Genomic DNA, 22,257 nt, shown 5'->3' with positions numbered 1-22,257 from the left:
GCCCCGAGACAGATTCCTCACTCTTTCCCCAGCACCCCGTGACTCAGGCGTGTCTCTGTCCTGAAACACTTGTTACATCCTGTCTGCACATATTTTATTTTATTTTTTGGTTTGTTTTTAAAAATTTAATCCTAGCAGCAAAGGAATGTTTTAGATTTGCAAACACTTTGCAGCGTTGGGACGGCCGGGGTCTCCCTCGCAGGCACACATTTAGACCATGCCCCAAAACGCCTTATTTCCACAACTCTCCAAAGAACCACATTCCCAGCTAGGAGCTAGCCCCTCAAGTCCCGTGTTTTGTAGGTGTCCCTACCCCCTTCCACCCATCTGCCCGCAGCTCCTTGCTCAGCATCCTCCCACTCAGACTCTGCATCGCCCTGATGCTGCTGTGGCTGCAAGGGAGGGCGACTCTTGCCTGTTTTTGAGACAAGGTTAGGGAGCAAAAATAAAGACTACTGCAAGCCTGAGGATTCTAACAGTTTGCATCGTGGCTTTGGGAGGACTGAAATGTCCAGGGCATGGGTAGCTACAGAGATAGCTGTGCTTAGTTGCAGCAGGCTCAATTGCGTTTCAGCTCCTGGTTGCAGGGCTACCAAACTGCTGAAGGGGTCTGGCCCCGCTGCTCTTGTGACAGCTGACACCCTGCCAGGGTCCTGGCACCATTTGCACAGCTCCAAGGGGTGCTTTGAGTGCCTTGGGGTCTGTCTGCCTTGTCCCAGCCTTGGTTTGTTGTTATTTTCACTTCTGCAGAACAGGCCCTTGAAATCCACACTGCTTGTGGCTAGAGAGTTGGGTTCAAAGTGACTGACTGTTGCAGAAAGATTTTGTGTGGTGTGTGGCAGAAAATTAACATGGTTCTTTGATTTGAAGCAGATCAGATGTATTCTAATCGATTTAGGGCCGAAGTCAGAAACTGATTATGGGACTCCTTGTGTGCACTTTTGGGGGTGTTTTGGGGGCTCAGGTTTGCTTATAAACAACAAATGACTGCAGGGAAAAAGGAAAATGAGCTGTCAAATAAAATAGCAGCTTAGTATTGACATGTTTCTTTTGCATTTGGGCAGGAACAGTTCTGTGAAAAAAATGGGGGTGCCAGTCAGCCAAGTTCAGTCCCCAAATTCTCAAATATCTGGATACCCGGGTAACGCCCTCCCAACCCATTTCTCAGATTCGATGTTTGAGTCTATATAACTTCATCCCATAACGTTATTTTAAAAAAAAACTGTTATCAATTAATTGGAAATTTGAGATGGCGTACATTTCTTTTTAAAGCTGGCTCCGTAATAAATTCTACAGCAAGCAAGTAGTTGAGAATTCACTCTGGGCAGGTGCCATTTTTGTAGGATGAAATTGTTAAAGGGGAGGGTCGTAGGGGTGGCCTCTGATGAAGGCACTTTCAGGTTTGTGGAAGAAGAGGCTGGGAAACGTGCACTTCATTCATGGTTTTCTTCTGAGGTGTTATTCCCCAGGCTGGATGTTGAATAAGCAAAAACTAAGCTTAGATCCCTGCTCATGTTGTCTTAATAGCTGCTGAAGAATAGCACTGGGAAGGTGGGAAGCAGAATAATGAAAAACAGACGCAGTTCGAGCTGCAGGTTGAGAATGTGAGACTATGAGGGGTTGTTGAAGTGGTAAGGGTGTGTCTAGGGTCTGTGAAGGGACCCCAAAGTCTAAATGCTGGGGCACTGCCTCAGACCTTTCTAAAGAACGAAACTTGTCTTATGGCAGACGCCTTTCTGAGCGTCAGTGGGACTTCCTGTCAGACGTTCTTGAGCTGCCTGATCCACAGACTAGGTTAGAGTGAAAGGGCTTTGCATCAGTAGGCAGGAGTCCGCCTTTCTCTTTTGGGGGATGTCTTTCTCTGTATTTGCAGAAACTGAACATTCCGTCAGGATTTAGTCAAGCGGCCACGAGGGGGCGCCCTGAGAACGAGAGAGGCTTCTTTACCAGCCACAAGTCTGAAGTCCCGCTGTGTTATTGTTCAGCCCTAGTTCATTTTCCCATTGTGCTATTAATTTCAGCTAAATCTCTTGTTTTACCCCAAAATTATGTAAAGATTTTAAATCTGGCAGCAGACCCACGTCCAGAAACTGACAGTCTCTAAAATGCTTCGTTTATTCATGGGGCTGCTTTCTCCTTGATAGCTAAGCTTATAGAATGTTAGCCAGATCCCTGGGTAAAAAACCTTGCATAAAACAGATGGGAAAACTGAGGTTTGGGGAAGGAAAGTCCTTCTTGGCCCCCCTGTCCTCCCCCCGCTGAGCACACTGCTCACAGATGGTGTTAAGAACTTAAGTGAGAAACAGGAATTGTCAAGTGGAAAATTTCCTGTGACTGGCTGAACAGAAAATAACACCAAACAAACAAAAAATTGGTCAACGAGTTGTTCTTGCCCATACAGTGCCTGGTGACTCAGAACCTGTTAAGAGCAGCAAGAAATTTTCATCTAAAATATGAACTTGGAGTTTTCTTCTGGTACCAGTGATGTGCTAAACATTCACAACTTGCTTTGAAGGTGCAGTTGAGGAGAACTGAAAGGGCACTATCTTAATTTAGCCTTTTGATCTTTGGGTAGAATTTTGAAGTGATGCTTTATTTTCGTTTGCACCCGTGCCTTTTACAGCATCTCTCAAGAGGAGCAGTGGTTCTAACGTGTTTTACTAATGTGAGTGGCCCAAGACAGGTGCCGGGTGTAGGGCTGTATGAAATGCTGTGAAATCAACATCCGTGTTGAAAGCAGGGGCTCTTCTCAGAGAGAAGAGAAGTTTCTAAAAAATGAGGATGTGGTGGTTTTTAATTGCATACCTGGAAGGACCTTCTGAATAAAACAAAACACAACACAGCATCATTTTCTATGTGCCGCGAAAGGCAGTTCTGAAGAGAAGTGCAGAATGAGATGCTTGGAGTCAGCTGGTGCGACCCTGTGTGTCATCCAGGCATTCTCCTGCAGTCTTGCAGCCTCTGCTAAAGCATGTCCATGAGACCAGGACTCAGAGTGGCTTGTTCCAGAGATGAGCAAGCTCAAAAATGAGGCACTCTTGCAGAAAGGCAAAGAGCCCTGGCTTACATTCAAGTCCTTGATCTATCCCCTACTAGCTTTGTGTCTTTTGGCAAGCTATGTGACTTTTTGAAACCTCAGCTTCTTCATCGGTAAAATGAGCTACTAAGAGTACCAACTTCATAGACTTGTGAGAACTGAATACAGGGATCTATATAAAACCTCAAAAGGGAACATTAATCAATTTAGTTCCTCCTTTTAGCAGATTTTTTTTTCTCATCTCATTTTAGGATTCCATTAGATTTTAAGACCATCAGAGAGACAGTGCATTGTATCATGCAGAGAGAGACAGAAGAAATAATCAACTTTTCAGAGTAATAAAATAAATACCAAATTAATTAGGGAGGTGTGTCCATAGGAAGATGAGATAATTAGCCAGGTTCAGATAGGATCTGAATGCATTTCTCAAGTCTTGAATTTGGTCCTTGTTTATTGCACAACTTTTGTTTTGATACAGTTTTGGGCAGGCCTATTGGGTGAGCCTCTGTATCATAATTCGGCATGCATTTTCTTTGAGCTAAGCTCCCTGGACCTACAGGCCACACAAAGCATTGTCAAAAAACCCAAAACCAAAACCACACAATTTTATGTCCTGTGATCACCTCGATGTCAAGGGGCCAAGTTCAACTTCCTCACTGTACCAGGTTATCTCTATTGAGCAGTAGGTGGTGTGGTGTGAGCAGGAGGCAGGGTTCCTGGAGGGTGGAGTCTGGGATGGGAGTGGCAGGACTGGTGGGCAGTGTGTGCCCCTCCCCCACAGTCTGCTCTGGTGCCCCTGGCCACTAGAGCTTTAGCTTGGGTGATGGGGCATCCTCACCTAGCAAGCCAAGTGTTTTGACCAAAAATGGGTGTTTTAAGCACCCAAAGCTATTCATAGCCTCCTGCTGGAAAACTGCAAATCAGGGAGGCAAATTAGCAAACTGGCCTGCCAAGCCAGGGGGTGTGTTGACGTCACATGCACGGTGGCAGAAGTGCCATGTTGCAGCTAAGGCCCAAATCCAGTTTTAGAGTGTAAGGGACCATAGCAAACATGTGGTTCAAACTTCTCATCTTCGAGGTGGGTCCAATAAGGTGCAGAAGGGTTAAGTGACTTTGTTGAGGTTGCACAGCTCTTGAATGATGGAGCTGAATCTTAGAAACCCGATTCTTGGTTTGGTATTTTTCCATCACTCATTTAATAAATCTTTACTAGAGAAAGACATGGGCCTCACTCTTAAAGAACTTATAATCTAGTAGCAAAGATGAAATGTACTTACAAACTAATTCTGTTCAGTTCGATGAAGATTTATTGCCATCTGCCATATGCTACTCACCATGTTAAATGCTGAGACATAGAAATGAGTAAGACCCAGGGAGCTTCCAGCCTGGTGAAAGAGAAGGTGGAAGTAGTTACTAGGCATGAGTAACTCTTCCATAGAGGATTCGATTGTTTCAGGTGATTTTCAAGTTGGACAACAGCTCATTGAAGCTTAGCTCATGAAACTGAGTTTGATCCTGGACAGAATCATATTTGTACTGCTACCATTATTTACTACCAGCTGATATTTTTGAGAGCTTGTGGTGCATCCCACTGTGCTAAATACTTTAGAGACATTTTCCCTCACTTAACCTTCACAGCAACCCTGTGAGGTGTAAAATAGTGAGACCCATTTTACAGATGGGGAAAATGACACATAGGGAGGTTAGGTAACTTGCCAAAGTTCAGACAGCTGGATGGTGTCTGACCAGTTTCCAAACGAGTTTGTTTGGAAACCCAATGCTGCTAGAGGAATTGAGAACCTTCCTTAATGTTGCACAGCTGGTGACCTCTGGATTTGGGTGTGGTTCTTTGCTAATGGTGCCAGAAGAGCAGCCATGGGGTGATCACCCACCCTTCCGGAAGGGGATCTAGAGGAAGGGCCAGGGCATACTGTGGGATTAGAAAGTGTTCTCCGGCTAATGGGAGGACAAGTGCTGTTGAAAATGACCCTTGATTTGGGTTTCAGAGGATTGGAATGTGGGGCATTCCAAGGCATTCATTCACTTGTGTTTGGGGGAAGGTGAATATTCCAGGTGGCTTGGAATGCAGGGTTTGTGCTGGGACACAATGGGAGGGCAGGATTGGTAAGGTAGGATGGGGGTAATAATAATAATTGATGCTAATGCAAATAATAGCAACTAATACTTCTTGAGTGCTTATAACATGCTAGGTGCATGTTAACTGATTTAATCCTCATAACAATTCTGCTATCATCCCATTTTCCAGATGAAGAACCTGAGTCACAGAGAGGTTAACTAGCTTGCTCAAGGTCACAGGCAGCAGCAGAGCCAGGTCTGGACCCAGGCAATGTGAATGCAGAGACCTTGACCTTAACTCTCCCTCTAGAGGTGTCTGAGCTGGGTTCTGATCACAGTGGGGCATTGAGCCCATCAGTTTGGTGTGCTGGCTTGGAGCAGGGAGTTTTTGCAAGAGTTGAGGTTGGGAAGATAAGAAGCAGAGCCAAGTTAGGGAGAAGAAATGTGCCTGCTTCTGGTGAGCCATCTGTTTGTTGGTCTGTTTGTTGGACCTCGAGGAGTTTGTTTTAATGAATCAGGTCAGGGAGCTCCTCACCTGGACACACACAGAGTCCTTTGTTTCCCAAGCAGCCTCAGACCCTGGAGTCCCTAGGGGGCTTTGAGGGGTAAGCTGGTTCACTTCCCTGCCTGCAGACAAAAATGCCCCCACACCATGCCAGTATGTGTTGATCTTGCTTCCTCCTGGGAAGCAGCAGGAGATAAGAGTTTGAGTCAAGGTATCTTGTCTGTTGCTGTGTCCTGTGTGTCTTGAATCCATCCTGCGTAGATACTTATTGTCAGTGCCTCACATGGTGCCAAGCACATAGTAGGTCTTCAACGGAGGCTTGTAGGATGGAACTGAAGTGAATACATTGAGCGAGAGAATATCTTGGGAGGTGTGGAAGTTGTACGTTATCTTTCCTGACCTCAAGGAGCTTCACATTTGTAGGGAAGGAAAGACAATGGTTGGAAATGAATGGCAGGTTATAGAGCAAAGTCTGAAAAGACAGGCAGACCCTTTTCTGCACGAATTCCCCTTCTGTTACATTTGCATATGCATTCATTAGGGAGAGACGTATATCCAGGGTTTGTCAGGTTTCTGGCCATGGCTTCCTGTCCTCAGTGGCTCCAGAGTCAGACAGCAGAAGTCTCGTTTGTCTTTCCCACATGAAAGTCCTGGAGCATCTGAAAGTTATGATTTGTGAAGTATCTGCTTTAAAGCAGAATGCATTTATCATCGTACTGGCCCAGACGACATTGTAGAGCGCAGGAATGAGAGGATCCCAGGCCTCAGAGTAGGAGGGGCCGGGCCGGATGACCCACCGTGAATGGAGTCTGGCTGAATTGATAAAATTCCCTGGAAACAGCCCAGGAGCAGCCAGATGTTGGCTTTACAGCGAAACTCTTCGGTAAACTTTTAACTGCATATGAAAACCAGGGCTGGGCATTTCCACTTCTAGGTTTACCCAGGAGAAATGCAACATATGTCCACACAGAAACTTCTACACAAATGTCCACAGAGCATTATTATTAGTAAAAGCCCCAGAGTGGAAGGAACTGATGAATGGATAAATAAAATGTGGCACATCCATTTCATTTGTGGAATATTATTTATGACCTATTCCATAATTTTATTTATGGAATATTTTTGGACTGTTATTCAACAGTAAAAAGAAATGAGGTACTTAATACATGCGACAGCATGGATGAACGTTGAAAACATTATGTTCAGTGAAAGAAGCCAGACACAAAAGACCACAGATTGTATGATTCCATTTGTATGTAATGTCCACAAGAGACAAATCCATAGAGACAGAGTGTAGATGAGTGGGCCTGCGGGTGGGGTTGGGAGTAAATGGGGAGTAGCTGCTAATGGGTGTGGAGTTTTCTGGGGGGTGCTGAAAATGTTCTAAAATTGTGATGATGGTTGCACCACTCCGAATATACTAAAAACCCCTGAATTGTGCACTTTCAATGGGTGAATTATATGATATGTGAATTACATCTCAGTAAAGCTAGTAATAACTTAAAAAGGAGGAGGCTCAGGGTGGAGAGTGGGAAAGGGGTGGAAGCCTGTATCTCGCAGGCCTCTAAGATTCCAACCTCTGGTTCCACAGAAATCTCACACTCATTTTGTGAAAGAAGCGAAGACAATATCCTGCCAACCATGGTCAACATAGAGAGCCCCAGGGCCAGGCTGCCCGTATCCGTATGCCAGCCCATCCCTCGAGAGCTGTGTGACCTTGGGCTAGTGACTAATTTTTAACCTCTGAGTTCTTTGCTAGGGCTCACAATAGTTCTTCTTTTATGGATTGTTGAGAGAAAGCACCAAGGTGACATAGCTAAGCCTTTTGCCTGGTGCCTGGCACACAGTAGGTGCACAATAGATGCAGCCAGGGCCATTGCTACTCTACAAGGCACCTTTGTGCAAATTTAAAAAAGGCCTCCTCTAGGTGGATACATATGAAAAGGCTTCTGTCCTGGCCAGAAGCAGCCCCTCTCCTACTAGCGGCTCTGTGAGAACGACACGGGCTGGGGCCCATTCACCTGCCCATCAGCTGGTGCCTTGTGCGTGTATGATCTGCACATCCCTGCTTGGCAGCCCTGGTGGTAGCTTGCTTTCTTCTTCCTCTTAGCTACCACTTGTCAATACTCTGTGGCTGAAGCTTCCCCATAAGAAAGACCTAACATCCTCACGTTGGGGCTCAACACACCTGCTCTTCTTTTCAATCCAGCAATAAACCGGATAGATATATTTAATGTGTGCTTAACAATGTGTGCAGCACCATAGGGACTTTCAGAGGAGGATATTACAAGTCCTGCCATTGAGATACCTAGAATTTAGTTGGGGCTATTAGATTCAGACATCTGGAATAATCGAGAACAATGCAATAATCTGAGTATAGAAATGAGGTGTTGAGGCTGGGCGCAGTGGTTCACACCTGCAATCCCAGGACTTGGGGAGGCCGAAGTGGGTGGATCACCAGAGGTTGGGAGTTTGAGACCAGCCTGGCCAACACGGTGAAACCCCGTCTCTACCGAAAGTACAAAAATTAGCCAGGCATGGTGGCGCACGCCTGTAATCCCAGCTACTCGGGAGGCTGAGGCAGGAGAATCGCTTGAACCTGCGAGGCGGAGTTTGCAGTGAGTCAGGATCGTACCACTGCACTCCAGTCTGGGTGACAGAGGCAGACTCCGTCTCAAAGAGAGAGAGAGAGAAAAAAAAAAGGAATGAGGTGTGGAGGAAGAAATCCCAGGTGTCGAATCAGACAGACTTGGGTTCAAATTCTGTCCTGCTACGCAGGAGCTAGATGGTCCCAGGCAAGCTGCTCATTTTCTCTGGCTTCTGTTTACTCATCTGGAAAATGCAGCTATGAAATATCCTACCAAGTGCGAAATATCCTACCAAGTGCGAAATATCCTACCAAGTGCGAAATATCCTACCAAGTGAGATTGCCATCAGAAATAGGATTTGGAAGCTTCCAGCACAGAGCCTGCTGCATAGTAGGCTCTTGAAAACTAGAGCTAATATTACTGTTTCAGGGAGAAGTACTAGGGTGGAGTACCCAGTGACCTTCTTATCTTGGCTCATGGCTCTCCATGCTTCAAATCCTCCCATGGTTGCATGGGACCCAAAGTCTGAATTTACCACGTCCTTCAAGGCTCGTGCATGGGTCTTCAGACCACCACTTCCTTACTCCTTTGTTTCAGCCCCGTGTCTCGTGTCCTTGTGAGCACATGGAGAGTGTGTGTTGGACTATTTGTAGACTCCATTCTTCCTTGTCTATTAGAAAGGCAGCAGGGCTGCTGTCTGCCTCACTCGGCACTGCAGCCCAGCCTGTAGCCCAGTGCTAGGCATCTAGTGGGTGCTCAGTAAGAATGAATGAATGATTGAATGAACAATTGCGGGAAGAAGCACCAGCAATCCTGAGAAGGGAGAGTTCTGTGAAGGCGGGAGTCAGCAGGGAAGGCCCTGGGGCTCCATCCTCCTCCTTCTCTGAGTCACGCCTCCCCTTAGCATTGTATGCACAGCATTGCCGGGTGCCTGTCAGTGACAGCAGCTGGAGAGACGGCTCGAGCCCATCCCAAACCCATTTCCCACCCTTGGAGGCTGCTCCAGGCGGGTAGTAGTTTTTCAGAGCTCAGCAGCCTCCTTGGGCTGCTCCCACACTGGCCTGGCTTCCTTCAGAGAGTCCAGCCCTCCATCTGAGAAGCCCAGGTAATCAGCTCTGCAGAGCGTGCAAGGTTTAGATGCAAAATGCATCTGCAGGGTTTTCAAAACATTTCTTTCTGGGTTGTAAATCAAGTACTTTAAGAATTGTAAACCGGCTGGGGTGCAGAGTTAATGATGTCTTGAAAAAACACCATCATGATTTGCCTTTTAAATTTGAGAAAAGAATTCCACTTCCCTTACTTTCATTAGAGATATGGAGATCTCCAGGGGGAAGGCACTAAGAGGAGGCTGTGGTAGGTGTTAGCTCCTTCCCTGGAAGGGCGGGGAATGGTGAGTGGCATAGGGCTCAAGTTTCATCTGTTTGGCTGAAGGGCAATTTCCCTGTTTAAAAAAGGTAGCGGCTGCTTCTCTTAGTATCTCCAGCGGGACCCCATTCACTTCTGTCTGTGTCAGGCTCCCGTTATTCATGTGGCTCACGGGCCACAAAGGTGCTTGATTGCAGCAGGTTCAAACAAAGCCTTGCTGGCTGCTGCCATTTCACTGTGAACTGGGCTCAGCTCACGTGTGGTTCAACCCAACTGCCAAAGGTCACTCATGTCCCAGTCTTCTACAGCATCATGGAAGGGAAGTGGACCGTCCAATCTACAGATCGAAAAGGGAAGTGGGAATGGTGGCTCATTCCTGTAAATCCCAGTACTTTGAGAGGCCGAGGTGGGTGGATTACTTGAGGTCAGGAGTTCGAAACCAGCCTGAACAACATGGCCGTCCCTACTAAAAATACAAAATTAGCCAGGCACGGTGGTGCACACCTATAATCTCAACTACTCGGTAGGCTGAAGCAGGAGAATCGCTTGAACCCGGGAGGCGGAGGTTGCAGTGAGCCAAAATCGCACTACTGCACTCCAGCCTGGGCGACAGAACAAGTCTCTGCATCAAAAGAAAAAAAAAAGAAGAAGAAGAAGAAGAAAAGAGAGAGTCTGGAGCTAGGCTTCCTGGGTTTGAAAGAACATGAACCTCCTGTGTAACCTAGAGATAGTCAGCTGTGACTCGGTTTCTTCATCTGTGAAATGGGAGTTGCAGGGTTAACAAATTCTATGTCAAGTTCTTAGAAAAGTGTGTCGCCCACAATGAATGGTCTGTAAATCTAAGTTTTGGAAGGAGGCCTCTTTGGAAAGGCAGGATGGGGTCTCGGTCATGTCTGTCCCTGCAGGATCCTGGGCACGGGGCATTGCACACAGTAGGTGCCGCTGTGTCGAACACATTTGCTTCACTTATAAATTGAGGGGCAGAGACAAAAATGTCCTTAAGGGTCCCTTCCAGCTCATGGGAAGAGAATCCTAGGATTCACTGAAAGGCTTCATTTCCTATTGCTTGTTTTTTGGCAGAAGGACTCCTTGCTGGGGAAAGCGGAAGTATCTTCAATTCTCATACCCACTTTGCAAGTGTACGGAGAGTCTCCCTGTGTAGATTGTCAGCCTACGTTTAGGGAGGTCTGCTCACCTTCCCTACTCTCTGGTTCTGTGGGATGCGAATGCATTCTGTTCAGCTCAAGGCAGCCAAGGCTTTCTTAAACATGTGTATGAGGTGGCTTCTGAACTATACTCTATGTGAGACAGAAAATGTTCACCCATGCTGGGTGTGGTTGCTCCTGCCTGTAATCCTACATTTTGGGAGGCCAAGGCAGGGGGATCGCTTGAGGCCAGGAGCTCTAGACCAGCCTGGTCAACACAGTGAGACTCCCCCATCTCTATGAAAAAATGAAAAAGTTAGCTGGGCATGGTGGCCTGCACCTGTAGTCCTGGCTACTTGGGGGGCCAAGATAGGAGGATTGCTTGAGCCCCGGAGTTGGAGGCCACAGTGATCTACGATCACACCACTGCACTCCAGCCTGGGCAACAGAGCAATAACTTGTCTCAAATAAAATAAAATAAAATAAAATAACAAAATAAAATAAAATGAAATAAAAAAATAGTGCTCATCCTCAAAGAACCTCTCAGTTTTCTCATCTGTAAAATGGGTTAGTAATAGAACTTAACTCCTAGGTTGTCACAAGGACTCATGGACCACACACACACTGAGAACAGTGCCTGACATGAAGCCAGTTGTCAAGCAGTGTTATTTGTTATTATTTGCGATTCAGAGGAGGGTAAGCTCATGTTCTCCTGGGCTGCTCAGAGGAATCTTTGCTCATTCCTTAGATGCTTAGACTTTAAAGGGGCTTTGCTTTTGGTCCCAATGAGGCCAGAGGCTCGTGGCTGCCTCTGCTCTCAGGATCTCCCCATGGACACCACTTATTCTTCCCAAGGCTTTAGCAGTGACTGGGCACATTGAGCACCCAGGAGAGCTTGGCTTGTTGATCCTGGGTGACAGGTAGGCTAGAGGCAAGATTCCAGGGATGAGGAAAAGACTTAAGAGAGCCCTGTCCCCAGGGGAAGGGATGTTTTTGCAGTCTCACTTAGAGGGAAGACTTGACTCATATGTTTACTACTATTTCATCCTTGAAGATGAACAAATAAAGCTAACCTTTACTGAGCACTTTGCCAGGTTCTGTGCTGAGTGCGTTGCCTGTGTCATCTCACTGAATTCTTAGAACCATTCTATGAGATAGATGCTGTCACCTGACTTTGCCCAGAGGTAACTGAGGCCCAGGGCCCCACTGTAACTTGGGGATGATGGCAGGAAGGCAACCCATGTCTGTCTGAGCTCAAAATTATGAGCCTAGACTGCTTCCCAAGAAAGAGTAGAAATATCTCTGTCATTTTTTCTTGTGGCAGGTGTTCCCTTCTGCCTCTCCCAGGTAGCTGGTTTAAAAATATTTATTCAAATAGCACTGTGCTAGGCACTGGGGGAGGCAACAGGGAGTAAGATATTGCTCCCTTGAGTTCACCCACCTCTTGATTCTAGAATGTGCATCTAACCCTGACATTTGAAGATCCTCAGTCTTTGTGGTCCACATTTATCCCTCCTTGCTGGTCCTTTTAAGGAGACTGATTTCTTGTTGTATTTATTTTTCTTCTTTAATCTCTCAGAATTTTATTACTTTCTATCAAACACATCCGTTAGGCAGCCTCGGCTTTCTCAGTATCAATTAAGACAGATGCCAGCAAACCTTAGAAGCTCTCAGTGGTCCTTGAGGCAAGATAATTACCTTGTGTGATTCTTAGTAGATTTGAAAGTGAACTCTTTCTTCCATTAGCAGAAGCCATGCAGGGAGGAGGCTAATAGTCTGTTTCTCTGGCGAGCTCAAAGCCCAGCCGTGAACGTGTTTCCCTGGAAAGACAGGGCAGTGATGTGCTTGCTGCTCTGGGGAGAACCTCATTTTGCATCGTCCTCATGGTTAGTGGGTATCTGTTTTTCAGGCAGGACCAAATGGAACACTGAGGGAGGAAATGAATGAGTGTGTAGGCGTGAAGCAGGTAGTAGAGATCCTGGAGAGGAGAAAAATGAAGTGGAAATCTCCACTTATTTGGTTGTGTAGGAAGGTCCAGAGCAGAGGGAGCATTTTTCCCTTAACAACCCTAATAGCAGGAATCATTGAGTGATCAGTGTGTGCCAGGCACTATTCTAACTATTTACATGCTTTTTCGCCTTCGAACCTGTATTATTATCACATTCATTTCATAGATGAGGAGGCAGAGGCTTAGAGGAAGTCCAACAACTTGCCCAAAGTCACAGAGCCGGGATCACAGGATGTAGGGCTGGACTGTCTGACTTCAGGGTTCATGATACAACCACTGTTGGAGCTGGACTTAAAGCACAGAGAAGTTGCCTCTGTGCTTGGGAAAATAGCAATATGAAGAACTTAATTTCATGATCCCAGTCGTTCTATGTCTTACTCATTTATATCCTCCCAGTGCCTAGTTCAGTGCCTGGCATGCAGTCAGAATGCAATAAATATTTGTCGAATGGCTGTGGAGTGTTATGAGTCTGGGTATGTTGGGAGACTTGGCTGCTGGTTCCATCACTGCCACAACTTAAGCTGTGTGACCTTGGGCAAGACATGCCCCTCCATGGCTTCAGCTAACTTATCTGTAAGATGAGGGCTCTGGGCCAGATTTTGTTTTAAAATTTATTATCCATTCAACAGTTATTTATTTATTTATTTATTTATTGAGATGGAGTCTGGCTCTGTTGCCCAGGCTGGAGTGCAGTGGCGTGATCTCGGCTCATTGCAACCTCCACCTCCCGGGTTCAAGTGATTCTCCTGCCTCAGCCTCCCGAGTAGCTGGGACTACAGGTGTGCACTACCATGCCTAGCTGATTTTTGTATTTTTATTAGAGACGGGGCACAGGCTGGTCTCGAACTCCTAACCTCAGGCAATCCACCTACCTCAGCCTCTTGTAGTGCTGGGGTTACAGTCATGAGCCACCACACCTGGCCATTTAACAGATATTTATTGATTGCATTCTCTGTGTGAGATAGCACTCTGGATGGTAGGGAGACAGCCATGGTGAGATAGATGACGTTTCTGCTCCCTTCCTTGCAGCTTACATTCCAGCCGCTTCTAGAAACTGCATTTTGTGAATCTTCATGTCTTGCCCCAAAATTGTTTCAAAGTGGCAGTTGCTGAATTCTCTTCTGTTTGCCTTCCCCTACTAAAAGGCAAGCCAGGGCAGGGGTTTTCATCAGTTTTGCCTACTGATGTACCCCAAGTGCCTAGAACAGTGCTTGGCAAGTAAATATTGCTGATATGCATGCATGCATGAATGATTGCAATATCTCCTCTGCTAATGAGATCCCAGGATATAAAAATTCTAGGGCTGAAGCCTAAGAAAAAAATTAAGGAGCAAAAATCAAATTTTCCAGGAAAAAATCTCATTTTCCAGGAAAAATACTGTCTTTATAAAGGCAAGAACAGTTAAGATTGGGATGGTTTATTATTATTCCTGCTAGTTGAGGGATTAGGGAATCAGGCAGGATTCCTTACTTTTTCATCTGGTGATGCTTTTTGCAAACCGCAGAGAAAACAAAACAAAAACAAAACCTCTTCCTTTCCCCCAACCCCTTTGCTTCAAGCAGAAAAAGCACTTGCTTCTTAAAACAGCTCATGAAGGAAAAAATTATAACGAATATTTTGCATTTCTCTGGTGGCGGCACAGTCTGAATTCCATTCAGCCCCACAATGAGTTCTAATTTTATGAAATGTTTGGATTAGCCACCAATTTTCCGGTGGAATTTAGGAGGCTTGTACTCGTACTTATGCTTGAAGCAAAGAAATCTCATAAAATCCTTGCAGTGTCTCGGGCCCAGTGGGACGTTGTAGCCAAGGACAAAATGACCATCAGCAGAATGACGGGGAGGAAAGAGATCTCTTTGGCAGCTGTGGCCTGGCTTTGCAGAGGATGGTGTGATCCTGAGCTGCAGTCTCTGGGGCTTGGCTGGGCTGCATACCATTTTCAACTGATCATGGGCTATAAAAATTCCAGCCCAAGCACAATGCCTTGTACCTGACCTTGTTCTTTCAATTCCCAGAGCCAGAGAACATTAGGGCATCTGGTAATTGGGTGAGAGGCATTTGATATAGCACATGGTGCTCTGTCTTCCCCTCCTCATAGCTCGTATTACCTTGTGTTGTAATTTCCAGCTCACATATCTGCCTCTTTGCCTCTCAACCTGCACTGTCTAATATGGGCACATATGGCTATTAAAGTTAAAATTAATTATAATTAAATAAAACATTCAGTTCCTCAGTGGCACCAGCCACATTTCAAGTGCCCAGTAGCCCCATGTGGCTAGTGGCTATCATGGGATGTTGCAGAATAGATCATTTCCACTAACATAGAAAGTTCTGCTGGGCAGGACTAGTGCTGCTGTAGACACTGGGTTGAATGAGGACGTGGCACACACTTGGCCCCTTACCTTGCTTTATTAGCTCCATAGCACGCATTATGATCTATAAAGTATTATGTCTCTGAGAAACCTCGTCATCACATTTTTTGTATCTCCAGTGTCTAGAACAGTTCCTGGTATGCACTAAGCACCCAACGATTTTCAGAATGAATGAAGTTGCCAGAATCAGCATTGCTTTGCAGAGCCTAACACATAGTGAGTCTTTAAACAAATGGAACAAATACTTCTAGAGGTGAAACCATGGAATGGATTCATCTGATATTTGTCGAGCATGGACTACAGGTTGGGTGTTATGTGACGCTCTGGGTATATAGTGATGAGCAAACAGACATAGATCCTCTGGGTAAGGAGCTTATTCAATCCAGTGGCTCTTAAATTTTCAGGGATGTGGGAATCTCCTAGGTGCACCTGTTAAAATATACCATCCTTGGCACTGACCTCAGAGAGTCTGATTCTGATTCAACAGGGTTGGAGTGGGCGTTAGGGACACCTGAGTATCTTCTGCATTTTAACCAAGCAACCCAAGTGAATGTGATGGGGGAAGTCTGTGGTCTTTATTTTGAGAACACAGCTCTGGACAATGGGAAGCTAGTTGCTGTATTCATTTGGGGATACACCACACCATTTTCTCTCGTCTATACCTTCTCTTGTGATAAATGGAGGGCTCCTATTTGGGCCTGAAACTTGAGATTTCTTTTTCTTGTTATCCAATCATGGAGTAATACTAATGGCAAACAATTACATAGCAGCAATTACATGCCAGGCGATAGTCTAAGCATGTCGGTCACTGACCTGAATTCATCCCCATGGTAACCCTAAGAGGTGAACACCATTATCATCCCCATTTTTCAGGTGGATAAACAGGCAGAGAAAACTAAGTCATTTGCCCATGTTTACACTCCTTGTAAGATCTGAAAATCCTGAACTGCTGTGATACTGCCGCTCATGGCCACTGGACTTGGGGCAGCTGCCTCGTGAATGCCCAGTGTGCCTTTTTATCCTTTTCTGCTGGTTGCTTGGAATCAAAGTTCCGGTATACTTATGAAATGCCTGTTTAGGGGATTACCACGTGTGGATGTTATGAGCACTGTTCGTCTACAAATATACACCCCTGCCCCCAAGGAGCTTAACTGTTCAATGGACATTCCCTTGGGCCTACTGTGCGCCAGCCTGTGTAGTACACCCAGGCATAAGATTTGCACCTGGTCTAATGGAGGAGACAGAGGCACAGGCAAAGAGTTTCTGAGAAAGTGTCACACACAAGATAGGTTTTCTTCTAGATGGGAAAAGGAAAGCAAATCTTTAAGATTGGGTTTTCCTCACTTTTGCTACTTGTGACTCAGTTTTTACATAGTTTTGCTGTTTCACTCAATAGGGGTGTGTGCGTGTGTGTGTGTGTTTTGTGTGTGTAGGGATCCACCAACCCGTTCTGTCAGCACTCTTGTTCATACCTGCTTTTCAGGAGGGATGTTCCTCCCTCCCCACAACCCCCCCCACCTTTTTTTTTCTCCCGAGACAGGGTCTCGCTCTGTACCCCAGGCTGGAATACGGTGGCACAATCTCGTCTCACTGTAACCTCTGCCTCCCGGGTTCAAGGGCTTCTAGTGCCTCAGCCACCCAAGTAGCTGGGATTGCAGGCACCCACCACCATGCCCGGCTAATTTTTGTATTTTTAGTAGAGATGGGGTTTTGCCTTGTTGGCCAGGCTGGTCTTGAATGCCTGGCCTCAAGTGATCTGCTGGCCTTGGCCTCCCAAAGTGCTGGGATTACAGGTGTGGGCTACCACGCCCAGCCTCCCACCCTTTTTTAACCACTTAGAAAGACAGGAGACCCCTTAGAACTGAGAGCTGCTTCGAACTCCTGACCCACATGGCAGAACCTTGAAAAGAGAAGCGTGAAATGAGGCGGGGTTAACATTTAGAAACCACCTTGTGTGTGCCTTCTGCAAGATACGCTAAATGAGGCAGTTTACGTACATTATCTTGTACGGTCTTCACAGCAGCTCTGTGACGGGGAGTGATGATCGTTGTCACTTTAGGGTTAAAGAAACTGATGCTGAGACAGAATGGCTGATCTGCTCAAGAAAGCAAGAGAGCATTGGAGTTAAAAGCTCGGGTCTGCCTGACCCTGCTGTGGGTTCTTTCCACTATGTGGCTAGTTCTCAGGCCTGGCTGAGCATGAGAATCACCTGGGATCTTTTCAAAACACTGATGGCTGGACTTTACCCCGGGCTAACTAAAGGAGGCTGTCTGGGGAAGGAACTCAGGTATCAGTATTTTTAAACAGACCCATAGGTCACTGTAATGCACTGCTAGGGCTGAGAGCCACTGGCTAGAGCATGCTGACAGCAGAAGTTCAAGGATCTGCTCTCCTGAAGGTGTCCCCATCCATGCCTGGTCAAGCTGGGACTTTGCTTACAGGAAGGTGAGCCACCTCCTCCATCCTCGCCCCTGTGGGACTGGTGTGTCCGAAGCCATTGCACTGGACCTGGGCCGAGACCTCTTGCTATCTTGCATCATAGGCTGCCTGTAAATAGGCAGCTGGCTTGTTTTCTTTTTAGGCCCCAGTTGTAGTGACCTTTGACTGTCTGTTTATTTCAGGGAAATAATTCCATCCTGCGAAATCAATTCCCTGGGGGCTACAGAAGTACATTTGGAGGGACTTCTGTTAGTGGGGTGACCTGAAATGGCTTCTCAGAAGAGGCAACAGCTGCTCCTTTTCTCCCAGCCCCCTTCTCACTTTGCCCCCGACATCGTCCTCTGAGTCTCAGATTTTGAAGTTCTCATTGTGGTGTTTGTATTTGCACATGCCTCTGCATAAGGTCTGTTTGTTATTATTATAATAATAAAAATGATAAGAACAACCAGCATTTTTGGAGCATATACTGGATGTTGGGCACAATATTGGGCATTTTCTCTATGCCATCTCACATCACTTCGCCTTTTCTTGGCAATGATGAGGGCAAATCTAAGTCTGAAATTGGACTTCTTATCCTTAGCAAAGGACCAGTTGCAGTGGTGCTGTAAGTTTCTGGTCCTATTGGAGGCCATGGTCTGTAGAGACTGCCATATTGGAAGCGGTAGACTTGGCTGAGATGAGGGTGGGTAGTTGGCTCATTGTGTGGACCGGTGTGGGAAAAGCAGAGAGTAGCCCAACAGCCCCTAGTGTTCAGTCTGCCATGAGCCTCAGTCAAGGGAATGGAGAACGCTGGTTAATCGGATGCTTCGGTTAAGTGGAAATACTAATAAGTTATAATAGAAAGCTCTAAATATATTTTTTTCCAGACAATTGAAGCTCACCCATTTAAGAGCCAATCCTCTTAAACATTGTAGGCATTTCTTCAGGAAATCTTTCTCATCGGGATGCACACTTTCTTGCCTTCTTAAAACAAAGTTCCTTGAAGGTAGTGAAAACTTTTTCTTGATGAGTTTGAGAAAATTCTCCTCAATGGTCCTCTGTACTGTGTTTTGGAGTTCTCATGTCTGCTATTTATAGTTTGTGTCTGTCATCTCCCTTGTTAACTTTCATTCCTCTTTGTGACCTTTTTAAAAAATAAAATTCTTCTTTTCCCTTAGCGAAAATAGTGCATGCTCAATACTGAAAACTCGCCAGATACAGAAAAGTTAAAGATTAAAGGGAAAGTGAGTTGTCATGTCTTGCTTCTGTCAGTGAGGCTGTGTCTAGCAGCTTTCTAGTTCCATTTTTCCAGCTTCCCTACAGGTTTTCTGTGACTAAGCTTTCCTCGTAATTGTGTTAGTAGGAAAACTATAGGTGACCATCTGCAGGGCTTCCGTGCATGGAATCCATGGCATTTCTTTGAGTGGCGTTTCTAAGGGCTTATTTCCCTTCCCCAAAGTCTTCAGGGCTGAATGGCGCTCCAAGCATGAAGTCGTGTTTTCTGGGTAACAGGATGAGCCGCCTTGGAGTAAATAGGGCTGGTTGGGGTCACTCAGTTAGGATGTGGCTGAGCTGGGTCTCTTGACTCAAGGTCAAGTGCATTTCCTATTTTGCTACCTCTTACCTGTGTTTTACACTACGGGTTAAGGGATAGTGGTTTTGACATAAAGAAGCTATTGCTATATTTGGATAATTAAAACCAGGAAAAACTTACCTTTATCTCAGTCATCTATGTTGTTCAAGTGACAGATTTTTAGATTTCTTTTTTGAGGGAGTGAGAAGTAGAATTTAGTCCCCTTGTTAGCATGCCAGACCCAGTCTCTGTTGGAACATCAGTCTTAGATTAATACTGAGATGGACTCAGAAACACACTTGAAAGCAACTTGCATTATTATCCTTACATAGCTTACATTTTATGACCTGCTTAAAGATGCAAGGAGCATAAATCTTGGGAAGGACGGTCTTATTTACTTGTTCGTCTTTTCTGCAGATGGGATGCTCACATTAGAGCCAGGCTGGCTTCAGATGTCTGCTCCAGGATATTTTAGCTGAACTGTATGAGTCCATTAAACAAATGTAAGAGTTTTTGGGAAAGAAGAGCAGTGTCTCAAACCAAATGTTTTACATGGAGAACATCTGGGGAATATTGGTATTTGTGTGTACAGTACATCAGAAAGCAGCTTGGCAGGGTTCCGCAGGGATGTTTCTGGCCTGTGGTTGCTGGATTTGACAGTTTTGTTGTAAGGAAATGGTTCTTATAAAGTATTGCCATCAAAGCAACGCTTGATCCAGGAAGGAGTGTCCTTGCTTAGCCACACATTCAAATTGTTCTGATTAGCTCCCCGACCAGACCTTCCACGACATTTGAGCAATCTGCTATCTGAGCTAGTTTCCCCCCAAGGCTTTACATTCCAGAGAAAGGAAGCATCACAATGCCAGGGCTAAGAGTGTTTTCTTCCCTACCACACATTTCCATAGATTTGACAAATGTGGAAACAGGCTTGGTCCAGTGGAAGCAGCATTGGCCACCGGATCCAAGTACCTGGGTTGAAACTTGGGTGGGGCGTTTGTGACCTGTGGAAACTCGGGGAGTTCTTGTTGGTTTCTGTTTTCCTTTCCTGTAAAATTTCTAGCTTATCTCGTGGGGTGGTGGGGACAATAAAATGAAGTGGGATGACATTGTATCTATAGGTGGGAGGCCATTCATACAACATGGTATTGCCTCCATGGATTTGTGGTCTTAGCCACAAGTACAGAGGCAACTTGGACCAGAGTGGAATCTGGGTAGATTGCCCGACTTCAGCAACTTGTAGATATTGGACCAGGTAGTGGGTGGATAGGTAAGAAAGGAATAATTCTTATACAAATTAAGACTTATGATAGTCATCATTTTTGATAAAATGAAGTTCAACCAATATTTATTGGAAGTCTACTACTATAGAGCCAGATCCTTTCCTAGATATTGAGGACACAGAGGGGAACACAGCAGTTCCTGGCTTGCAGTCTCTGCTTGCTATGTCTGGGGCATTGACAATGAATGACCTTCCCTTTTGTTAGGCTGTATACTGACTGTCATTATGTAGCATGGACAGTGACAGGTAAATAGTTTGTAGGTGTGAACATTATTTGGCAGAGAATGAGGCTGGACTTCCTGCACCTTTGTGCAAAGTAGGTCAATGTTATCCTTACTGAATCCCTCCTCCGAAATGGGATGAAGCTCCACAATAATTTGATATTGCATTTTTGTGGTGTTTGACGAAGTTATTATAAAAATGACGTCTACGTGGGTCCTGAAGACTGCATTTCAACTAGTACCGGTCAAGTGAAATAGGCCCATTTTATGGAGGAGATGACTGAGTGTAAGGCACGCAGTATGAGAGAGAAGCAGCAGCAACACTGCCTTGGCTCTTTTTGGAAATGGGAAAATGAATAGCTGAGCAAAGTGAGACTCGGTTTTCTGGTTTGAATTGATAGTTATTTAGGAGCGTGAGAAAGACACAGGGATAGAAATGGGGGAGCCATGCATGGAATGACTTCTCAAGAGGCCCCATCTCTGTGCATACACATCATGTGCCTGTGGGCTCCCAAAATAACACTTTGCTGGGATGGTTCTTGAAACCTTAGAAAGAGCATCTCCAGGGCCAGCTCTAGAGTCGTGTGCCTGCCTGTTGGCATGGGAGAGGGTGAAGTATCTTGGTCTCTTTCGAAAGGCATCTTGGGGGTAGGAAGAGTCCTCACAGTGAAGTCAGGGTATTCCTCCCAAAAGGAGGGTGAATAGGGAGGGGCTGGGCAGGGAGGAGCCCCTGTGTCTACTGGCCTTTCCAGTAGGATGGTAGGCAACTTGAAGGGTAGGTCTAGGTCATGTTCTCTAGGACTGGATCAATCCCTTATCCAGAACAGATTTTCCAAAATTGCTTGCTGTGGAATTGACTCATTCTCACATCGTTTTAGGGACATGCCTCCCAGCCCCTCCCGTACAATTCTGCCTTTTGCCCACCTGGTCACACAGAAAGCAGCAGGAACACTGATTGATAGATGTGCTTTTGAAGATGGAAGTGGTTTAAATATTAGCTAACAAAAGGACTTCTGGTGGGGACAAGGCAGTGTGGCCTTGATGGGGCCTTCATGTCCAGAGGTTCTGATTCAGCTCATATTTATGTAACACCTACTATGTGCCAGGCACTGTGCTGCTTGCTTTGTCAGTGTGTTTCAGAGGTTAAGAGTATGGTCTTTCAGTGTATGGAGACCCAGACCTCCTATTTATTTATGTGCCTTAGGGCACGTTACTTAACTTCCCTCAGACTCAGTTTATATTCATTGAGAAGGCAGAAATAATAATGTTTTTGTAAGAATTTCATGAGTGAGAGGTTGAGAGGCTTAACAGAAAGGTACTGAGGGCCTGGCACATAGTGAGGGCTTGATAACTGGTAATTATTATGACTGCTAGCTGTTACTGTGAATCACCCCCAACCCCTCTGGAGTGGACACTGTTATTATCTCCATTTGGAAGATGAGGAAGTTCAGGCTCAGTGATTTTGGGACAAGAAGGGATTCCACATTTGAAAGGTGAGCAAGTAAAAGAAGGCTCAGCGGCAGATGGCTGGGGTTTAGGTTGGCTGGAATGATCAGATGTCCCACTATGGTTTTCTGTTTGTCAAGGGTCCTTCTTAATACCTGGGCTCCATTTTAGCAACAGCTTTTTTGTATATACTATACATTAGGCACATGCTCAGTACTGGAGAT

At 45.7% G+C, this 22,257-nt stretch overlaps 1 protein-coding gene across 1 annotated transcript in view; it reads left to right on the top strand.

The window, feature by feature from the left end:
* Window positions 1-22,257, top strand: part of NUAK1 (NUAK family kinase 1) — a 75,328-nt gene that overhangs the window by 364 nt on the left and 52,707 nt on the right. The gene's annotated exons all lie outside the window — the stretch shown is intronic.

This window comes from Pongo pygmaeus, chromosome 10 (assembly GCF_028885625.2).
Source record: "Pongo pygmaeus isolate AG05252 chromosome 10, NHGRI_mPonPyg2-v2.0_pri, whole genome shotgun sequence".
Lineage (NCBI taxonomy): Eukaryota > Metazoa > Chordata > Mammalia > Primates > Hominidae > Pongo > Pongo pygmaeus.
The sequence above is the reverse complement of the archived record's forward strand: the minus strand, read 5'-3'. Positions and strand labels throughout refer to the sequence as shown.